The following is a 22,147-nucleotide window of genomic DNA, read 5'->3' as shown; positions in this document are numbered from 1 at the left end:
TGACTCATCATCAAATAGTCTTTAAGAAAAAAAAAAGTCAAGTGATCTATCATGTTCAGTCGGTCAACTAGCATTAATTAAGCTGCTACAATGTGCCAAATACTGGGCTAACTGCTGGGGATACAAAAAAGGCAACAACAGTCCCTGTTCTTAAAGATCTCACAGTCTGATGTCCAGTCAGTTGGTGTCAAAGACACACTTAATGATTGGGCCATTGGCAATCAGGAGTAGTTAGTTTGTTCATTGCATAAGGCAAAGAGCAGTGCAATGACTGAACCAGGACTGGAAATAAATATAATGATTGTCAAAAGACAAAAAAAAAGTTGACACTTGAGACTCGGAGAGAGGCAGTTGCCACACCATTGTTGTGAGACCAGAAGAGGATAAATTCAGATTGGGTTGGATTATTGAATGGCATGATTATTAGGCAGCATTACCAGTCCTGTGATCTTGTTCAAATGACTTCACCTCTTTCAGTCTCATTTTCCTCATTCTATAGAATGGGAAAAATAATCTTGCATGGCTATTCATAGGATTAAGTCATAGGAGCTGAGAAAAGAACAAAGCAATGAGATAAGCCAAAGGGTTAGGAAAGCCAGAAATAACAAACAGATCAGAACAGGAACAGGGTTATCCCTTGGATGACAGCTTGTTGTCCTCTAGCTTGCATATCAGAACCTACTTGTCAGGTTCTTTTCTCCTTCTTAAAGAGGCAGGTCTTTCAGAAACAATATAAGTGAAAAGAATAGCAAATTGTCTTTCAACCAATAAAAGGACTATAAAATTGAAAGCCATGCTTATAAAGTGGGAACTCTTTTGATTTTTTTTTTGGGGGGGGAGGAAGGGCTTGTTTATTTTCAATCCAATTCTATTTAGGGTTAAATCCACTGAATTGAAAATATGAATTTCAGTCTTAAGAAAAGACAAATGTGAATAACCCATCAGCAGACACTTGTTTGATATGGAAGGCTTGAAGATCTGTACCTATGATAGGAGAACTTTAGGTGCTATTAGGATCACCATGGGAGGGAGACATGTACATCCTACAAATGCCAACTGGATGAATAATTTTGATAGACTGGTTCACTATCAATAAATATCAAATTGTTGAAGGTTTCCTGGAGAGGGAAGCCTAATGTTATCTGGGCTTCCTGCAGAGCCACAGAGCAAGAGAATGAAAACTGAGTCAGATATTCTGTTCATGGGAAAGAGAGATAGTAACTCACAATTCTACACACTCCCCAATTTCAGTAACTGGGCTGAAATGTTAAAGGTGCTTGCTGCTCTGATTCTTACATTCATTTGTCGCGAGGGTATGGTTCTGACCCAGGTGTTTAACACTAGCATTAATAACAACAAAGGATGATTCCTCATCCAAAGGCTGCACAAGAAATCTCCCTCCTACAAGGAAGGTGCAGAAGTGGCTTATCCTTAGTGCTTTGTGAGGCTCTTAGCTTTTAAGATAAGGGCATTGTTTTTCAGCATTTGTTATCTAGCAAAACTAGCATTTGTTATCTTGTAAACTGAGAGAAGTTATTATTTCTCTCTCATATTAATAGCCAGCTATTAAAATTAAGAAGACCTCAGTTTCCCCTCCCCCCCTTCTATTTCCTTGTCTAATCTCTCAAGAACAGGGCTGATGGAAGGATAGCATTAACGTCCTCCTCATTCTGGGTATTGCTACCCCATCCAACTAGATCAGACTTTTAATCTAAGGTGAAACTCCCTTCTACCTAGGTTTGGGTGGAAGATAAATCCTTTGAACAGATTGCCCAAGGCTGGGGGTAACTTAGAAATAAATTACATGGGGGGCGGAGCCAAGATGGCAGCTGGTAAGCAGGGAATAGCGTGAGCTCCCTACCGAGACCCTCCAAAAACTTATAAAAAATGGCTCTGAACCAATTCTAGAACAGCAGAACCCACAAAACAGCAGAGGGAAGCAGGGCTCCAGCCCAGGACAGCCTGGATGGTCTCTGGGCGAGGTCTATCCCACACGGAGCTCGGAGCTGGGAGCTGGGAACGGAGTGGAGCAGAGCCCAGCCTGAGCGGCATGGACCATCCAGACCAGAAGCCAGGCGGAGGGGGCCCTAGCGCCCTGATTCAGTGAACTGCGGCAGTTACGAGACTTCTCAACCCACAAATACCAAAGACTGCGGAGAAGGTTAGTGGGAAAAGCTGCAGGAGTAGAAGGAGTTGGCGGTTTGGCTTCCAGCCCCGGGGGCAGCGGAGGTGGGGCAGCTACAGCTGTTGTTACTTCCGGCTCCAGGCCCACCTGGTGGGAGGAATTAAGTGGCAGATCAGAGCAGGGGTGCACAGCCTGCCAAAGATCTAAGCCCAGTTCGGGTTGGGGGTTGGGTAAGGAGCAGTGCTGGTGTGGCAGAGCTGGCACCTCCCCCCCAAACGTGGAACATAGAACTCTGTAATCTACAAGCAGTCATACCCCACTGAAAAACTCAAGGGTCAAGTTAGTTGGCTGGGAATATGGCCAGGCAGCGAAAACGCACCCAGATTCAGTCTCAGACTTTGGATTCTTTCTTTGGTGACAAAGAAGACCAAAACATACAGACAGAAGAAATTAATAAAGTCAAAGAGCCTACAACAGAAACCTCCAAGAAAAACAGGAACTGGTCCCAGGCCATGGAAGAGCTCAAAAAGGATTTGGAAAAGCAAGTTAGAGAAGTAGAGGAAAAATTGGGAAGAGAAATGAGAAGGATGCGAGAAAACCATGAAAAACAAGTCAATGACTTGCTAAAGGAGACCCAAAAAAATACTGAAAAATACACTGAAGAAAACAACACCTTAAAAAACAGACTAACTCAAATGGCAAAAGAGCTCCAAAGAGCCAATGAGGAGAAGAATGCCTTGAAAGGCAGAATTAGCCAAATGGAAAAGGAGGTCCAAAAGACCACTGAAGAAAATACTACTTTAAAAATTAGATTGGCAGCAAGTGGAAGCTAGTGACTTTACGAGAAATCAGGATATTATAAAACAGAACCAAAGGAATGAAAAAATGGAAGACAATGTGAAATATCTCCTTGGAAAAACCACTGACCTGGAAAATAGATCCAGGAGAGATAATTTAAAAATTATTGGACTACCTGAAAGCCATGATCAAAAAAAGAGCCTAGATATCATCTTTCAAGAAATTATCAAGGAGAATTGTCCTGATATTCTAGAGCCACAGGGCAAAATAGAAATTGAAAGAATCCATCGATCACCTCCTCAAATAGATCCCCAAAAGAAATCTCCTAGGAATATTGTCGCCAAATTCCAGAGCTCCCAGATCAAGGAGAAAATACTGCAAGCAGCCAGAAAGAAACAATTTGAGTATTGTGGAAACCCAATCAGAATAACCCAAGATCTGGCAGCTTCTACATTAAGAGATCGAAGGGCTTGGAATGCGATATTCCGGAGGTCAATGGAGCTAGGATTAAAACCTAGAATCACCTACCCAGCAAAACTGAGTATCATGTTCCAAGGCAAAATATGGATTTGCAATAAAATAGAGGACTTTCAAACTTTTTCAGTGAAAAGACCAGAACTGAATAGAAAATTTGACTTTCAAACACAAAAATCAAGAGAAGCATGAAAAGGTAATCAAGAAACGGAAATTGCAAGGGACTTACTAAAGTTGAACTGTTTTGTTTACATTCCTACATGGAAAGATGATGTGTATGATTCATGAGACCTCAGTATTAGGGTAGTTGAAGGGAATATAGATATATATATGTTTATGTATATATATAAGTGAATGTGTATGTGTGTATGTATCTATGTGTATATGTATGCATGTGTATATATGTATATATATGTGTGTTTTTGTATATATATACACATATGTATATGTATATGTATATATATATATGTAAAAGAGAGAGAGCAGACACAGGGTGAGTTGAAGATGAAGGGAAGATATCTAAAAGAAATGAAATGAAATTAAGGGATGAGAGAGCAACATACTGAGAGAGGGAGATAGGGAGAGATAGAATGGGGTGGATTATCTCGCATGAAGGTGGCAAGAGGAAGCAGTTCTGTGGGAGGAGGGGAGAGGGCAGGTGAGGGGGGAATGAGTGAACCTTGCTCTCATCAGATTTGGCCTGAGGAGGGAATACCATACATACTCAGTTTGGTATCTTACCCCACAGGAAAGAAGAGGGAGGAAGATTAAAAAAAAATAAAAGGGGGGGGGATGATGGAGGGGAGGGCAGATGGGGGTGGAGGTAATCAAAACAAACACTTTGGAAAGGGGACAGGGTCAAGGGAGAAAATTCAATAAAGCGGGATGGGTTGGGAAGGAGCAAAATGTAGTTAGCCTTTCACAACATGAGTATTGTGGAAGGGTTATACATAATGATACACGCGTGGCCTAGGTTGAAGTGCTCGACTTCTTAGGGAGGGTGGGTGGGAATGGGAAGAAGGGAGAGAATTTGGAACTCAAAGTTTTAAAAACAGATGTTCAAAAACAAACAAAAAAAAAGTTTTTGCATGCAACTAAAAAATAAGATACACAGGCAATGGGGCGTAGAAATTTATCTTTCCCTACAAGAAAGGAAGGGAAAAGGCGATGAGAGGGGAGGGGGATGACAGAGGGGAGGGCTGACTGGGGAACAGGGCAACCAGAATATATGCCATCTTGGAGTGGGGGGGAGGGTAGAAATGGGGAGAAAATTTGTAATTCAAACTGTTGTGAAAATCAATGCTGAAAACCAAATATGTTAAATAAATAAATTTAAATTAAAAAAATAGAATTAAAATTAAAAAAAAAAGAAATGAATTACATAATCAAAGTTCAGGTCCAGCCCCTCATTGTAATATTTATTCTCTCATAAATTGTTAACCAATCAGAGTTGATTGCCACCCTTGGAAACACCCCTCTTTCAATAGTCATATAAAACATGAACGCACCTCCATGATTGTCTTTGGTCTAAGAGAGAGATGGCCAAAAGATCATCCCTTTATTGATAAACATGCTGGCATTATTAATAAAATAATTCAATTCTCCAGAAATTATGTCTCTCAAAACTTTTTAATTGCCACAAAACTATATGCATTGGTTATGAAAGCTAGTCACTTTTTCTTCATTCCAGCTGAGGAACAGAGAATATGGAGATCAGCCCAATGCATGTGTAAGAGGTGGGGTTGGCCAAACGAGGACCACCAAGCATACATGATAGGCTTCTCCTGCTAGCAACCTGTGTGGATGCATGAAGGGCTTACTTCCAGAAAAGCAGAACTGAGGGCCTTGCCCTTCACTTCATTGTAAGTGTAGGTATTCTGGGACTGTTTTCTGCATACTGTAAGATGAAGAAAAGCCTCTGGATTGGCTGCTGAATTAGAACTAAGTATATGTATTAAAGACTCTGGACAGCTAGGCCAAGCTCTCTTTCACGGTGGCACTCAGGAGAAGATATGCATAGCTTCTGGGTGGGGAGATAATAATGTGGCCTTGAACAAATAGTATTGTTGGTTTTTCATTGTGTCTCGTTTCTTGCTCTTAGGTGAATGAATATAGGAGATAGAATAGACTAGACTATAGCCTTGTGAGATTCAAAATTTCAGAAGAGCCATCAGAAGTCAAGGAACTGAAGTCTGTATGAGAGTTTGGCAGTGGCCAATCCTAGTGAGCCAGCACAACAGTCAAGACCTCCTACCGTAGAGGATCATCAGTTTCAATTCACTGACCTTCCCTGAAAGGACTTCTGTCTTCTAGTTTAGTTTAGTTTAATTTATCTGGAATATAGATTTGCCCCTGAGAACTTTCAGGTGGGTTCTGTTTTTGTTTTCTTTACCCCTCCTCTGCTTTCTCCCAGCTTGCACTCAGACTGCACCAGCCTCATCTACGGTATCAATTTATGTTCTCCTCTTTTTGGAACTTTATTTCTGACTTCAGGTGCTTACTGGTCCTGATGATAGTGCTGAGTATTCTAATACTTTGATAGATGAATCCATAATCTCATCAACATGGATATGCCATTGATGAAAAACGTAACTCATCCATGATTTCTCATCTGGTGCCATTCATGTCTACGTTCTCCTATAAATTCTCTCTAGAGAGTTTACCCAACATGGTAGAAACTTTCTTCTAGGTTATTTAACATTTTCAAATAATGAGCAGATACACACCATGACATCTTGTACCCATTCTCTACACTCTTAAATCAATTGTGTAGCTACTTACAATACCTTCAAAGGTTTACAAAGAATTAAACATATGTGAACTCATTTGATCTTCATAATCGTCCTGTGTGGTAAGGTGCAATCATTATCTCCATTTTACAGATGAAGAAACAGACTGAGAGAGGTTGAGCCACTTGTCCAAGGTCAGTTAGCAAGTGTCTGAAGAAGGATCTATACTCACATCTTCCTAATTCTAAGTCTGTCACTCTTAATGACCATTCCACCTAGCTTGTCTTAGCCACATAGAAGGAAAAATAGGAAAGAACTGTGTCATGAAAACACAGAGAGGAGAAAATATATAAGAGGTGAAGGCAATCCATAGTATCAAATACTGTGGAGAGTTCTAGAAATATGAGGATTGAGAAAAGGCCTTTAGATTGGACAATTAAGAAATCAGGGATAACAATGGAGAAAATGCCTCCAGTTGAATGATGAGGTTGGAAGCTAGATTACAGAAGGCTCAGAAGGGAGTGAGAAGAGAGAAAGTAAAGAGGCACTTTAAGGAGTTTAGCAAAGAAAAGGATAGATATAAGAATAATAAAAGGTATCAGGGATGGTGGGATGATGTGAGTTGTTTTTTTTGGGGGGGGGCAGGGCAATTGGGGTTAAGTGACTTGCCCAAGGTCACACAGCTAGTACATGTGTCAAGTGTCTGAGGCCAGATTTGAACTCAGGTCCTCCTGACTCCAGGGCTGGTGCTCTACTGACTGAGCCACCTAGCTGCCCTGAGTTGTTTGTTTTTAAAAATAAGGGAAACATGGGCATGTTTATAGACAGCAGTAGGGAAATATTGAAGATAAGGAAGAGAGAATGAGAAAGCAAGAGAAAGAAGGAAAATGATGGGGGAGAGGAAGAGAGAGAGAAAAGAAAAGGAGAGGAGGGAGGGAGAGAGAGGCGGGGTGGGGATGAGGGAGATCAGATGGAGAAGATGAGATCAAGAGCATATGTAGAGAGATTGGCCTTGGCAAAGATAAGGGCCACCTGTTTATTAGAGACTGGAGGGAAGGAAGGGATAGTATGGCATGATGTCATACAGGATGTGAGTTGAGAAGAGAAGATGAAGGAGTTTTCCTCAAATGGCCTCATTTTATTTTCCTTCAGCGAAGTATAACGTTCTTAGTAGGTGCTGTTGGAACCTTGATGTGAGATGAGAGTGATAGAATGCCCTTCACTTGAGGTATTTCAGCAGCTTCTGGATGACCGCTTTTCAGGAATACTATAAAGGATTTTCTCAGCTAGGTCTTGGTTGGACTAGCAGGTCTAGGAGGTACTTTACAATGCTTCAATCCTGCACAGAAATAAACACAATACAATATATAATGTGAAAGAACAGTAAGAGTAGTACAAAGTAATATGGGACTTTGGAAGAAGAACAAATTCTCCTAGGCTTTCATATCTACTTATTTTTATTCTCAAACCAGTCAACACAATTTGCAAGAGCTTCATTTTTGTTATGATTATATGGATATTTGTTTCTCCTGGGCATCAAACATTGAACAAACCCAAACTATAAAGTTGAGTGAATGCATTAGGTCCTATCAGATAGTCTTGGAAATAAAATAAAGGATAAAGAAGAAAAATTGTTGGATATCTCAGGTTCTTTTCAATTTTTTTATTGGCCCTTGTTCCATCTTTAAATGCACCTAACTCAAAAGTTGAACAGATAGTGTGAGTCAGGACTAGAGCCCATGTCTCACAGCTTAATGTTCATTCTAAAATACTTCCCCTAATGTTCCTGCTTTCAATCTTACCACTTGCTCACCACATGACCTTGAGTAAATAATTTAATTTCTCCACCTGAAAAGTGGGTGAGAATATCTCAGGCTACTAGCAGAAAAGTTCCCATTACTATAATCCTAAAATCTCAATAAAGTACTTTGGATTTTTTTCAGAGAAAGGTACAGCAGTCCACAATCACATCAAGCTATGATTACTGCACCCTTGTACCAGGGCATTTTCAATTACTGAGAGATTTCCTAACACCATGTCACAGAAAGTGGGGTCACACAATATAATCCTTCTAAATGGCACACAGTCCTTTTAAATTAGTATTTGTAAAGGGAAGACTATGAGTTACTAATTGGGACTAGATCAGGTGTGTTCTCTTCATGCACCAGTCACTACTTCTAAAGTTCCCAAAAACATCTTCCAGAAATTTGTGGGATGCAAGCAGGAAAGGATGTCATGTCCCATGGGCACCTAGAATTTGAAGGGTTAATGGGCTTGGAAAAATAATGGTAGGTCCTTCTTGCAGGAAGGAGGCAATGGAGAGTGGTAATTGCACGAACTTGATGAATGAGAAGCCCAATCCTCAGGAGCAGGGGCTTTGATCGGTTACCTGAGAGGTAAAGCAAAATCGGAGGTAAAACCAGGTTAGGGAAAGTCGTTGAAAGTTTGGTCTGGACCAAAGGTGTTTGTAACTAATTATTCTTCTGCAGGAGTAGGCATGTCTTGACAGTCTAGAGTGGACAGCCCCTCTCTGTACCTCAATACCCACCTGGCCCCGACCAATGTATTCAAAAACTCCTCCCTGGCTAATTCCTAATATTTGCAAGAGCCAAGCAGGAGGCATTCTTGCCTTTTGAAGTCAGCACTTCGAATCATGGTTGTGTGAGCGAATTTTGTACCAATTGATAAATCAATAAGCAAATACTGATCCAACACCCAGTAATCAGGCACTGTGCAAAGCACTGGGAATATGAAGACAAAGATAATGCTGTCCCTGCCCCTAATTTCCCTTTTCTATCTCTTGCTGTTGGGCTTTGTTAGTAATATACAGGAAAGCTGAGGATTTATGTGGGGTTATTTTATATCCTGCAACTTTGCTAAAGTTATTTATTATTTCAAGTAGTTTTAGGTAAACTATTTGCTCTCTCTTTTTCCTTCTTTTTTGGTTTCGTTTCTCCTTTGTCATGATTCATTCCATTGGTTATAATTCTTCTTTACAACTGGACCATTATGTAAATAAGTTCAGTGTGAAGGTATATGTAGAACCTACATTGGATTACATGCCATCTTGGGGGGAAAAGGTGAGGAGAGGGAGGAAAAGAAAATTTGGAACCCCAAAACTTGTGGAACTGAGTGTTGTAAACTAAAACTAAAAAATAAATTTATTTTAAAAAAAAGAGATGGAAGGGGCCTTAGAGATCGTTTAGGTCCTGGGAAGGCCAGGTCTCTCTTGTTGGACTGGCTCTCCTAACCCAGGTCTTCTGGCTCTTCTTTCCATTGGTTATCAAGGAATGTGTGTTATTTTATCTTTGAGTATGATAGAGTAGTAATAGTAATAATAATAAACATTTATTAAGTGCCTAATATTTGCCAGGCACTATGCTAAACACAGCATACAAAAAACAGGAAAAAGACAGTCCCTGCCCTCAAGGAGCTCACAATCTAATGAAGGGAGACAACGAGCAAACCAATATGTGCAATCAAGCTATATGCGGGGTGCTTAGCACATAGTAGGTATTTTATAATGTTGTTGAAGTAAATGATTTTCCTTCTTTGTCCTCAGAGCCATAACCAAGGAATGATAACTAGGACTTTATCTTAGGGTGCTGAAAGGTAGATAACAACCATTGTACTCAGGTAGATAGAAAAAAAATTGAGTTTAGCTCCAAGTGCGCAGGAATAGTTAATTTAAATGGGAAGCTATTGGAGAGCATCTTCCTTCTCCTAGAATGACTAAAAATAACTAGCAGCTATACCTAGGGTAAATTCCAGCTCCCATTCTCCTACCCCCATCCCCTCACTGAATTTGTCTTAAAAAAGTTGTTTTGAAATTGTACTAGGTGCCAGCATTTTTGGTATATCAATCAATAAACATTAAGGACCTACTACATGCCTGGCACTGTGCTAGTTGTTGGGAGATACAGCTACAAAGCAGTCCCTGTCTCTAAGGAACCTATTTTTACTTGCCCCATTGCTGACCATAGAGAAAAGCTGTGTATGGACTCAGCGATACCTCATGGTGTATGTGTATGTGTGTGTGCACATGTGTGTTCATGTGTGAGCACATAGGCATACATGTTCCAAAACTAGCTAATTTTATATGCGTTGTTAAAGCATTATTTACCCCCTAAAGTTGGTGAACATCATTACCCAGTATCAAGAAATTCTTTTGAAGAGCGTTTTAATTTTGTCGAATGTTCTTAACCTTGAGTCTGATCCAAGTGCAACATTCCTGATGCATGTGAAATTGTTAAGCAATTGGTTTAGATGTACTCGAATTAAAACCACGTTCTTTCTGCACTGCCTCAGACTCCCTGTTATTTTTGCCAAATAAGAGACTTTAAAATGACATGAATATAAGAAATAAGGCATGTGAAAATATGGACAAGGGAAGGAAAGGCTTGAAGCAAGAGGTAAAATATGGATCCTGGCAGTGACTGGGTCAAAGACATGTCCTTTTCACAGAGTTAGACAAAATATTAGAGCTAAAAGGAACCTTAGAGAAAAATTTATCCAACACCCTTATTTTAAGGATGAGAAAAGAGAAAGATTAAATAACCACCAATGTTGGAGTGGCTCAACTCATGTTTTGCTTCAGTTTTTTGGGGCGAGGAGAATGACCTTAGGATTGGAGCAGAAATTACTAAAACAATTAAAATCCAAAATAAGTAGGGAAATAATAAGAAAGAACCTTGTTGCTGTCTCTGCTGAGTTCAAGTCACTAGGCCCAGGAAAATTAGATCTCAGGGTACCAAAAGAACTGATAGATGTGAGTGGTGAGCTGTTGCCAGTGATCCTGGAGAACAGGACTGCAACAGAAAAGAAGGGCCAAGGGTAGCTCAGTTTTCACAAAAGGGGAATGCGTGAAGTCTGGTAAGCTACTAAGCTTGATTTTGAATCTTACAAAAATTCTGGAATGTATTGGGAGACCCCTGGGCCTGCTTCCAACTATCACTCAGAGTTTAGGTCCCTCAGGAAATCTACTACCCTGGGTACATGGTTAACTACTGACGTATTTACACATACATACATGTGTATATATAGAGAGAATATGTATGAGAGAGTATATATAGAGTATGTATATATACACATACACAGAGAGAATATACATATAGTATGTGTATATATATAGAGAGTGTGTATCTATGTATATAACATGTATACATGTATACAATATATGTATATGTGTATGTCTATGTGTATATACACACATGTATATAAATATACACACATACATATGTATATATGTGTGTATGCATGTGTATATATACATATGTGTATGTGTGTATATACATATATACACATATATGTGTGTACACACAGACACAGACACACGCGCGCACGCGCACACACACACATATATATGTGTATATATATATATATGTATGTATGTATATGTATGTATGTATGAAGAGAGAGACAGAGAGACACAGAGAGAGACAGAGAGCCCAGAATAGCTAGGTGGCACACTGGATAAAGTGGATCAAGTGGATAAAAAGTAGATAAAGTAGATTAAGTGGGTAAAGTGGACAAAGTAGATAAAGCACTGGGCTAGGAGTCAGGAAGGCTCATCTTTGTGAGTTCAAATCTGGTCTCAGACACTTACTAGCTATGTGACCCTAGGCAAGTTACTTAACCCTATTGCCTTAGTTTCCTCATATGTAAAAGCTGGAGAAGGAAATGACAAACTACTCTAGCACCTATGCCAAGAAAACCCCAAATGGGGTCATGAAGATATCATGGAAACGGCTGAACAACAACAAACATATAGCCCATGGGCCCTCAATTTTCAGCCATTTGGCCCAATTAGCTCCAAGCAAAGGCTTTTTCTGAAATGTCTTACTGTGAACAATAGAAATATGAAACATTCAATCCATAAATGTGGGATGTACTCTTTTACAATACATATAGCTATATGGGAAGAAAAATTCAAATAATAGGGGAGACATCTTTAGGAGAAGCAAAGTGAATTTATTTTACAAACCTTGCAAGATTTGGGTGTCGCCTCCACTAGGGAAACTAGTGGCAGCAGCAAAGTAAAAAGGAAGTGCAGGGACAGACATACTCTTAGTACAAAGATTCCCGCCCACCTCTATCCTTTCTCACCACTGGCTGGGAGGCAGGCTTACAATCTAGGTGCAGAAAAACTAGACAGAGAACTAGGAAACCAGGTAGAGCTGGTCCATTCATGCTTTCTTTATCTGAAACTCATCTGGGGTGGTGTCCAAAAGTCTAGGAGAAGAAATGAGGAGAGGGGAGGGGGCCAATTCCTTCAGCCTCATTCAATGCAGGTCACAGTGACCCTTTCCTTATTTGGCTATTATGTGGGCTAAAGAGAAAGAATGAGGAGGGAAAGGGGGAACTTCCTGGAGCAGAGAACAAACATCTCACAGGTAGTCCATTATCTCTGAGTCACTACAAGGTTAAATTTCAAGCCTCTCCTACTCCCTCAGACATTCCCCATTCCAGAAATATGAGAAGAAAGTAGCCCCTATATTCTTACCCTGTGAAGTCTTCACAAATTATATCCTTCTCGCTCATAGTATCAATGGAAAGAGTGGATACACACACAGAGTTCAGTAGCACATACCCTGACTCTGTAGGATCCTGATGGTCTTTCTCTTCTCAAGTTCTGCTGATGTTGCTCCTCCTAGGTACAGCATTTCTGCTGATCATGTTATTCCACTGGGCTTCATGGGCTGGCCTCTCTCTACTGTTGGACTTGACTCCATAGCTGGACTTCTTGGCCTTCACTCTTTTGTGCAAAGCATTTCCTACTGGGTACTACAAGATGCTGTTGTCCATTGTGGAAGGTTTTCTTCCCTCCTCTCCTAGCCTGTTGCATTTTTGAAGAGGAACAAAGAAAAGTGGGAAAAGGAATTCATCCCCTTCCCTTTCTACCTCTTGCTTCTGGCCACAGTAATCAAATCAATATTACTATTGTTTCTGCCCCATGGATCACCTCACCATCCCCATGACTCCTCAGACCAAATTCCTGTCCCTGACTACCATTCTCTAGTATAAGCTGTTGATTCCACTAGAATGTAAGCTCTTAGAGGGCAAGAAATATTTCATTTTCCCATTTGTATTTCCAACTCTTAGTTGCATGCCTGGCTTCCAATTCATTCATTCATTCATTCATGGAGGACAATCTCTGTGATACTAGTAGCAAAAAGACCTCTAATTATACCTTTTCATATGCATTTCCAATACTTACTGCTACATCAATGAACTGCAATTAGACACTGTGCTGGTCAAACACTTAAGCATAACATAATAAGGCAAAACATCCTAAGCAGCTAATTAAAAAAAAAAAAAACCTCAAAATACAGATTGGAAAAGTCACCAGTGCCTGAAATTTATGAAGCTCATATGCAGATGTGCTCACCAAGTCCTATAAATATTAGCTGTTCTTGTTTTATAATTGTTCTGTTGAAAATGTTTATGCAATTATGCCATTATTTTGTATGAAATGTTTTGGTTAGATATTTCAACTTTAGAGATGGTTCAACATTAGAAGGATTGAAACTGACTGGATATGGTGCTGCTGCTGAACATTATTACTAAAGTTATAGTTTGTTTAATCTAAAATTGGATTAAATTCTGATTATATATGAATACACTACAGAGGATGTTATTAAAAGCACCAGAGAGACTTTCACCATGCTGTCTGTTGCTTGGGGCTCCTACTGACAACCTGTCCAAACTGGTTTCTCAGTATTTCCATGTCAAAGTGGTAGGACCAAATCATTCAAAAGTGCATCTGCAGGCTCAAAGTACTTTCAGTATGCCAGGCATTATGCAAAGTGAGGCAAAAAGAATCTCTGACCACTAGGAACTCATCTTCAAATGGGGGAGTTAACATATTCATATCTAGGAATACATGTAAAATCTTAAAAACATACCAAAAAAGGAAAAGATCTACACAGAGTAGAAGTAATGTAGTATGAGAAGGGAAGTAAGTAGCACCTGGGTGGACCAGAAAAGGCCACCTGTGGAAGGTGGGATTTAAGTTGTCTTGAAGGAAATGAGGAAACTGTGAGGCAGAGTATTCTGGGTTGAAGTTTTAGGTTAAAGGCACAGAATGAAAGACAGTGTTGTCCGGGAGGAATAAAAATTATGACAGAATTTCTGGATCATAGAGGGTGTGGAGGGATATTGAGAAACCAAGTTTGTATTACTAAGTTTAGGAGGCTAGGTGGAGCAATGGATAGGATTCTAGGCCTGGAGTAAGGAAAATTCATCTTCCTGAATTCAAATGGGGGCTCAGACACTTAATAGCTGTGTGACTCTAGGCAAGTCACTGAAACTTATTTGCCCTAGTTCCCTCATCTGTAAAATAAGCTGGAGAAGGAAATAGCAAATCACTCCAGTGTCTTTGCCAGGAAAACCTCAAGTGGGGTCACGAAGAGTTGGACATGACAATGACTGAATAACAACAAAATTACCAAGTTTTGACATCATCATAGTCTCCATACATATATAGCATGAAAATACATGTTTATATGTTCACACATGTATGTATATGCATACATGTGTACATACATTTACATATTTTCTACGGGAGGACAGATATTCATATTAATTTAATTTTAAGTGGAAAAGAGGCAGAAGCCTAGGCATATGAATATATCTATCTAACAGGATGAAGTAGACATTCAGTAATCATGTAGTTATTTTTGGCAGTATATATGGCCAATTTGGAAGAATAAGGCCCTAGAGTAAATATGTATATGGAAGTGTGGAGGGGGTAAAGTCACATTAGACAAGCAAATCAGTTAATTCAGAGCAAGAAAACCACTTGGGAATCTGAATTATTAAATTTCTATTTTAAACTAACTAAATTTTCCACATAGTTGTCAAATTTCCAATTTCCTCTTCACTTTGTGCTGTGTAGACGAATTTAATGGTTGATCCAGGAAATGCTTAGCTTGTCAGCTGTTATAAACTACACACTGCTACTTCATTGATATGTAATCTTGAATAGGTCACTTGATCATACTTGGCTCAGTTTTCTCATCCATAAAATGAGGGGATATGTTCCTTCCTATAAGGTTCTCTGAGTGTATTGGAGTAGAAAGGAAGCAGAGAATAAATATATGTGTTTGAATGAGGAAAGTGATTTCTAAAATACTAAATACAAAAAAAAATCATGGTTTCCTATACACCACTCATTATGCTTAGATAATGATCTGACTTCCTTATTTCTAAAGATGCCAAACACATTTTTCTTCATAAGTTTTGGTCCCATTCTCCTTACTCAAAAGCAAAACCATTTCTACCTTATTAACTGTGGTTCAGTTGGCACTTGACTATTGGCCTCTTCAGTCTTAGCCTTTGTTAAAAATAGACATCAGTCCTCTGGTGAACTTTGTTATCAGAACAGACAAGGACAGCGCTTTCTTGCAAAGCAACTTCCCTGTATATTGAAGAGGCCTGGCCAAAGGCCTAAGAGGTGAAGGCCCATGCTGGGGACTCAGAAACCCATGGAAACATTTGATTTAAAACCAGTGTCCTGAACCTTGGGAAAGATTCATTTCTAATAAAGATGCTGCATCTGGCCAAGGACAGATTTAGTTTTTAATCAGACACTAAAGCCCTCTGGGCCAGGGGTTAGAATAATTCATCTGGCTGCCTATTGAGGATCCAGGACTTCTAGTTACCCTGTGAGCTGAATAATAGGCAACTGCTGCAAGTCCTATAATAAGAACAGCCTAGCAAAGGTGCTTTCAAACAGCGTAAGACCTTAGTGTTCTCTGCTTGAAACCTAGCTCTCATACAGCTTGAATGACCAATAAATAATGGTCTACAAATCTTCATTCTGGTCCTCAGATGTTTGTTAAAGTATCAGAATTCTAGCCCAAAGGAGGCCTCATCCGAAGCATTTATGGTGAAAGGTCAGCAGATGCTAAGGTTGCTCTCACATGAGATCCTCCAATAAATAACAAAGTCTCTTTGGACAAGTAAACAAAATCGACTTCATTATTGTTCAATTTATAAAATGTATTGGAAGCACAGAATTTCAGAACCAGAATTCCCAATAGGAAGAAATGAAGCAATCACAGAAGGATATGGTTAGGAACTAGAGATATGGAAATCAAAGAGTATCATGTGTGCTAATGAATTTGTGTTCCTAATGTCTGTCTATCTAGGACATGTGAAGGACATCAGTAAGTTTGAGAATGCAATGTGCCCATCGACAGTCAAAGGACCATCTGCTTCCATGGAAATGGACTCCAAAACCTATCAAAACAACCTGATGAGAGGAGACAGACTGGTGTCTAGAGGGAACCATCAAATTATCTCAAGGGAGTGGGGGAGGCTGGTGGTGGTTACTGTTGTGTTGTATTGAGGACAGCTTGCTATATAATCTGAGGATAGTAAGGCCCAGATTACCTTCCTAAGGCAGGCTGGGCAAATTCCTGAGATATTGAGTACTGTCCTCTATAGGGTTATGATCAGAGAGTTATTTGTAGATCTTGTCTAACATGGGGAACCCTGGGTCTTCGTCTACAAGTTCTCTGCCCCTTCTTATAAATTGATCACATTTTTATGCACCCTTTAACTATTTGGGGAGATGAGTACAAAGCTTATACATAAAGCCCTAGATTCTTGGAGGCAGTAAGCCATGATAATACTGTATAAAATACAAGCCAACAAGCAAATGCGTGATTTCCTCTGGGGTAACAAGACAGTTAGCAGTGCAAATCATCCATTAACAGAGCTGATAAGGCCAAGATCTGGTTATTTTGTTTGGGAAGAGACTATGTTGTTTTGTTTTGTTTGGGAGATTAGTCACATAGTTTGTTGAATGCTTACTATGTACTCAGTCCCATGTTCAGAGGCAAGAGGGATAGATATGGGAAGGAATATAAAATTTGGTTCTTGCCCTGAAGGATCTTATTATCCATTGGGGAAGGCAGGTTAATATGGATATATAGGATTTAGGTCTACTTTCTGCAAATCATTTACAGGATTTAAAGGAAGAACAGACCTTAAAGATTAGTTAGTCCATGGTTTCTTAACTTGGGGTCCATTGGGCCACAAGGAAGTCTATTGATAGGTTTCATGGAAGTCCATGTACTTGGATGGGAAAAATGACACTTACTGCAATATAATTTGTTTTCTTTGTACTACCATGCATTTTGTTTTATTCATTTAAAAACATTCCTCTGAGATTGGGTTGATAGGCTTCACCAGACTGCCAAGGGTGTTCATGACACACAACAGAATTAGGAACCCAGACTCTAGTCCAGCCCTTTCATTTTACAGATAAAGGAAGTGGGGCCCAGAGAAGTTAAATGAGTTACCCAAGGAAATGTAGGTAGAATATGGCAGAGACAGGCTTTGAACCTAGGTCTTCTTACTCCAAATTCAGGGCACTTTCCAGTACTTCTCTCCCTCCTCTCTCTCTCTCTCTCTCTCTCTCTCTCTCTCTCTCTCTCTCTCTCTCTCTCTCTCTCTCTCTCTGTCTCCTCTCTCTCTCTCCCTGTCCTCCCTTCCCTCCCTCCTTCCCTCCCTCCCTCCCTCCCTCTCTCCTAGTCTCTTAGAAATTTTCATATTTTGATATTTCAAATGCCCATCAACAAAGATGATCAGTAGCCTGTCAGAAGTAAGATTTTACTTCAAATTGGTTGGACCAGGAAAGATATGAATGTAGTGATTCACACAATCTTAGCCTATATAAAGACCAGTTAAGAGTAAACTGAAATGACTGTGATGGAGAATGCTGAGATGAAATGAGATGAATCAGCCTGAGACAGTGACAAGGCCACATTACAGATTTCTGTGTACATGACCATCCTTGGTAGATTTTTTCATTTTCTCCCAACTGAGCAGTGTGATAGTAAGGGAGGAGGGTGATGAAGGATGGGATGAGGATCCATCAGCATTCTGTCTGTCCTACCGTTCCAGCATGAGGACAGCTGGATAAAGGCTTCTCTCTGAGACTGCAGTAAAATCTCTGTTTTTGATCATGATGCTGTTTTGGGGTTGCTGAAGCCTAGTTTGTTGGACGTAGAATGAAATAAATAAAACAGTATTGAATTTCAGGAGCAGAAATAAGTGAAGCTAAAATTTCTGTTTAATATTAATATTGCACTCTAGGATTTACATACTTTCCTCCTATAAATGCAAAGTAATTTCACATTTGCCTTCAATCACCCTCCAACCATCCCAGTGAGATGGACAAGAATAGGCATTACTACTACATTTTTTTTCCTTAAGGGCATAGTGTACTGGACCTGCAGTCAGGAAGTTCTGAATTCAAATGTGACTTCCAATATTTACTAGCTGTGTGACCCTGGGTAAATCACTTAGTCTCTACTTGCCTCAGTTTCCTCAACTGTAAAATGGAGATAATAATAACACCTACCTCCCAGGGTTGTTGTGAGGATCCAATAATCTAATTTTTGTAAAGCACTTAGCAAAGTGCGTGGCACATAGTAGGTTCTATATACACACTTGTTCTCTCCCCTTTCTCTTGACTGACTTTAACTCAGTTATGTAAGAAGAGTGGGGAACCTATTTCTGTCATAGGCCACTGACTCTACAGGGGGAAAAATCATTTGTGGACTGCACACAATTACAAAAAGCAACTGTTGAAGGCCATATACAAGATTGAAATATTCATCTCTGGTTGCCATGACAGCACAAACATTAGACTGACACCTACTCCACCATCAGCACATTTTAATAAGTTACAGCGATGATAGATTGGGTGCACTTAAAATGTCATTTTGAAAGGGAAGAAACTCTATTGGCATGTCTGTATTTTTAGAACTACTTGCTCTAGGCTTGCTAGAATTAAGTGATATGATGGATCGCAGCCTCAGGCCAAAGGTTCTTCGCTCCAGGTTTATACCATAGCATTACACCACTTGGTTTCCTTTCCTTGTTCATCCTTCTCCCTGTTCCTTTCTGTCTCATCTCCCATTAGATCCATTCACCTTTTTCAATTATGTCATTTCCCTAGGGTTCTGTTGCTGGCCCTCATCTCCTTTCTTTACTCTCCCAGGAGACTTTCACCCACTTGCATGGTTTCAACTATCATTTCTCTTCTGTGAAGAAAACAACATTTTTATAAATGTTGTAAAAATCGATTCTACAGGTTGATGTTCAGTCAGTGGTTTTAAAAGAATCAGGTTTGAAAATCAGGTTGACTTTGGAAATTGGCAGTTTCTTGTTGCCCAGAAATAGGGTTTATTAAATAATTATCTTTTAAAAAATTAATCTTGAGTATGCCTACCGTAGATAGGAGAGAGGACAGAACTCACAAAGAGGTCTAAGGGAATACAACCTAGCACATATTTCCATTGAGCACCATTGCTATTAATTGGTTAGTCATGGAACGAACAGGAATGGTAGGGAGACATCTCCACTTGAGTTTGTTAAAAGTCATCACAAAGAGACCTAAAATTAGAGATTTAACCCTTCTGCTTATGTGAAAGGCTAGAGGCCTTAAAATTGGAACTGTTTATTAGAAAATGAGATAAGGGAAGTTATTTTTAACAACAGTATTCTCTAATCTGTTACCTTACCATGTAGGAACACCAGAGACACTAGATGGGGATGGTCAAGGTTCTAAGTCCAGCACAGCTTCAAAGAGAATTGTAAATGACACTAGGATGGTAGTGTTTTTCCCTCTCTTTTACAGAATATAAAATGAAAGGAATGGAGATATAAGATAAAAGAATCTGGTTATGCTCAGATTCTATTTTCTTTATATCACAGGGGTTTGAGAACTGACTGGCATATTGGGATTTGTAGTTTAGAGGGACAAGAACATCCTCTTGGCCCTAAGACTAATTTGGACACCATCTTTGAACTATCTTGAGTCATGACTGGGGGTTCTTAAAGAGACACACACTGAGACCAACTGAGAGAAATGAATGGAAACTGAAAGAAGTCAGCATCAGCAGCAACAGTGAACAGAAAGCATCCCCAACTCTGCCTGGGACCTAGTAATCTAAGCTAGAAAGAATTGGGAGTTTAGGGCAATAGGATAAACTAAGATGGAGAAATAAAAAAGAGAGGCTGAAATGTGGGTTGAATTTTGGCAGAGAAGGGAGAAGATTGAGGTGGGTCATTGGTCCTTGTAAGCATCTCAGGACAGAGGACTTGGACTAAAGCTAAAAGAAACACTCTCAGGGCAGCTAGCTGGTGCAGTGAGTAGAGCACTGGCCCTGGAGTCAGGAGGACCTGAGTTCAAATCCGGATGCTATGTGACCTTGGGCAAGTCACTTAACCACAATTGCCCTGCCTTTCCCCCTCCAAAAAAAGAGAAAGAAAAAAGAAGAAACACTCACCTGTTCAAAAACAGAGGCAATTTCCCCTCCAAGGTCTGTTCTTTTCCCAACTTCCTCTCCCTGTTTCTATTCAGCAAAATTCACTGTAATCTACTCCATTCACTCCTTTTACCTAAATGTTTCTTGTATCCTCATTTTGCTACAAACATAAAGAGGCCAGGAGTTAGCTAGAGATACATTAAACTTTAAATTAGGACAAGGAACTAAACTTTTGTCTGAATGTTAGAGATTTTCTTAACTGGGGGCTCTGAGCTATTGTGATTGTACTAATAACTTTTAACTTATAAATGCCATAAAACAGTGGAGAAAGGGGCCAGGTGGACCTGAGGGGCATTGTATTGTGCCTAGGATAAAGTAAGCTAGTTGCTGTAACAGGGTTGGCTAATTAAACATCTAGGAAAGTGAGAAAGGAAAGGTAACAAAAATAGACCAAGTCTAGATGAGATTCACTTTTGCCCCTTCCAGAAGGAAGGAGGTAAACAGAAAGGAACAAGTACCTTCTATAGCACCACTCACTACAGTTATATTTACATGATTGCTCTGGAATATTACAAGATGATTGTATGATTAAGAACAAGTTACAACATTACATAAATCTTGCTGAAGAGTTGATCTGATTAAAAGAACATGATTTGAACTTTCAGAATTAATGTTTGAATGAATGAATAAATCATTTATAAATGCCCATTTTCTAAGAGGAGCCAAGACTGTTCAGCTAACTATTGTTAGATTATTAAGTGCCTTTTAGGGAATTCTTCTTTGGAAACAGAAACCTGGAGCCATGCTCAGCTGTCAACAACTCTGATGTGCTATATTTAGAATCTTATCTTAAAACTAATGTTATTGTTCACTCCATACTGGTATACACTGTGGGAAAGACATTAGGTGGATTATAAACTCTAACCCCATGTACATACATCACAATTCACATAAAGGGGAAGGAGATCAATAGCAATCCCAGTGACTGAAGGCTACCAGACTCAAAATTTTCTAACATTTCTTATTTTAAATTCATATCATGCTACAGTGCTGGCAAGAGGAAGGTGGGGAGATACTTAGTTGCTTTACTCATCAGCAGCCACTCTGTTCTGACTTTGAAGCATCCACATACATACTACATTCACCTCACCCTTGCCTCACCTTGAATGGTCAGGTGTTCACAAAGCTCATGTAGCCTCCAAATTGAGCAAGGCCATGGGTGCCTGTCATCTGACTACTTCCTGATGCCCATGTGCATCAATCCAACTCAATGTGGTCCCATAATAATGTATTAAATACTTACTATTTGCCAGGCACTTTGCTTGGTGCTGAGGAGACAAATACAAAGTCAGTTTTCCCCCTTTGCAACTGGCCTCATGTTTCCTTACCTGTAAGATGATGGCCTCTAAGGTTTCTTTCAGCTCTAACTCTATGACTGCATGATTTGCATCCCTTCAGGCCCAGTGTCTCAGTCCCTTAACAGTGGTTAGCAGATGCATAAAAAAGTACTGCATGATTGCCCTCTAGTTGTAAAAGAGAATAGTTTGGTTTTCCCCCTGACTTTGAGAAATACAAAATGATAGTTAGATTCCCATTATGACCTGTGATATCGATAGGGTTCAAGGGAACACATATGTCATTTCCCCATTTTTGACTATAAGCATTTTATCCTTGTCGAGTCCTTTATGATTGTTCTTTCATGTTTATCTTTGTATGTTTCTCAAAATGCCTGCATT

The 22,147-nt window shown here is 39.7% G+C and overlaps 1 long non-coding RNA gene across 1 annotated transcript; it reads right to left on the bottom strand.

The window, feature by feature from the left end:
• Positions 1-17,736: 17,736 nt before the first annotated feature.
• On the bottom strand, positions 17,737-21,833 carry LOC118841271. Its single transcript, XR_005009847.1, has 3 exons — positions 21,800-21,833; positions 20,433-20,571; positions 17,737-18,127 (listed from the first exon to the last, which is right to left on the bottom strand). It is a non-coding gene; the product is annotated as an uncharacterized LOC118841271 (long non-coding RNA).
• Between the last annotated feature and the right edge of the window lie 314 nt (positions 21,834-22,147).

This window comes from Trichosurus vulpecula, chromosome 3, assembly GCF_011100635.1.
Source record: "Trichosurus vulpecula isolate mTriVul1 chromosome 3, mTriVul1.pri, whole genome shotgun sequence".
NCBI classification, from domain to species: Eukaryota; Metazoa; Chordata; class Mammalia; order Diprotodontia; family Phalangeridae; genus Trichosurus; species Trichosurus vulpecula.
The sequence above is the reverse complement of the archived record's forward strand: the minus strand, read 5'-3'. Positions and strand labels throughout refer to the sequence as shown.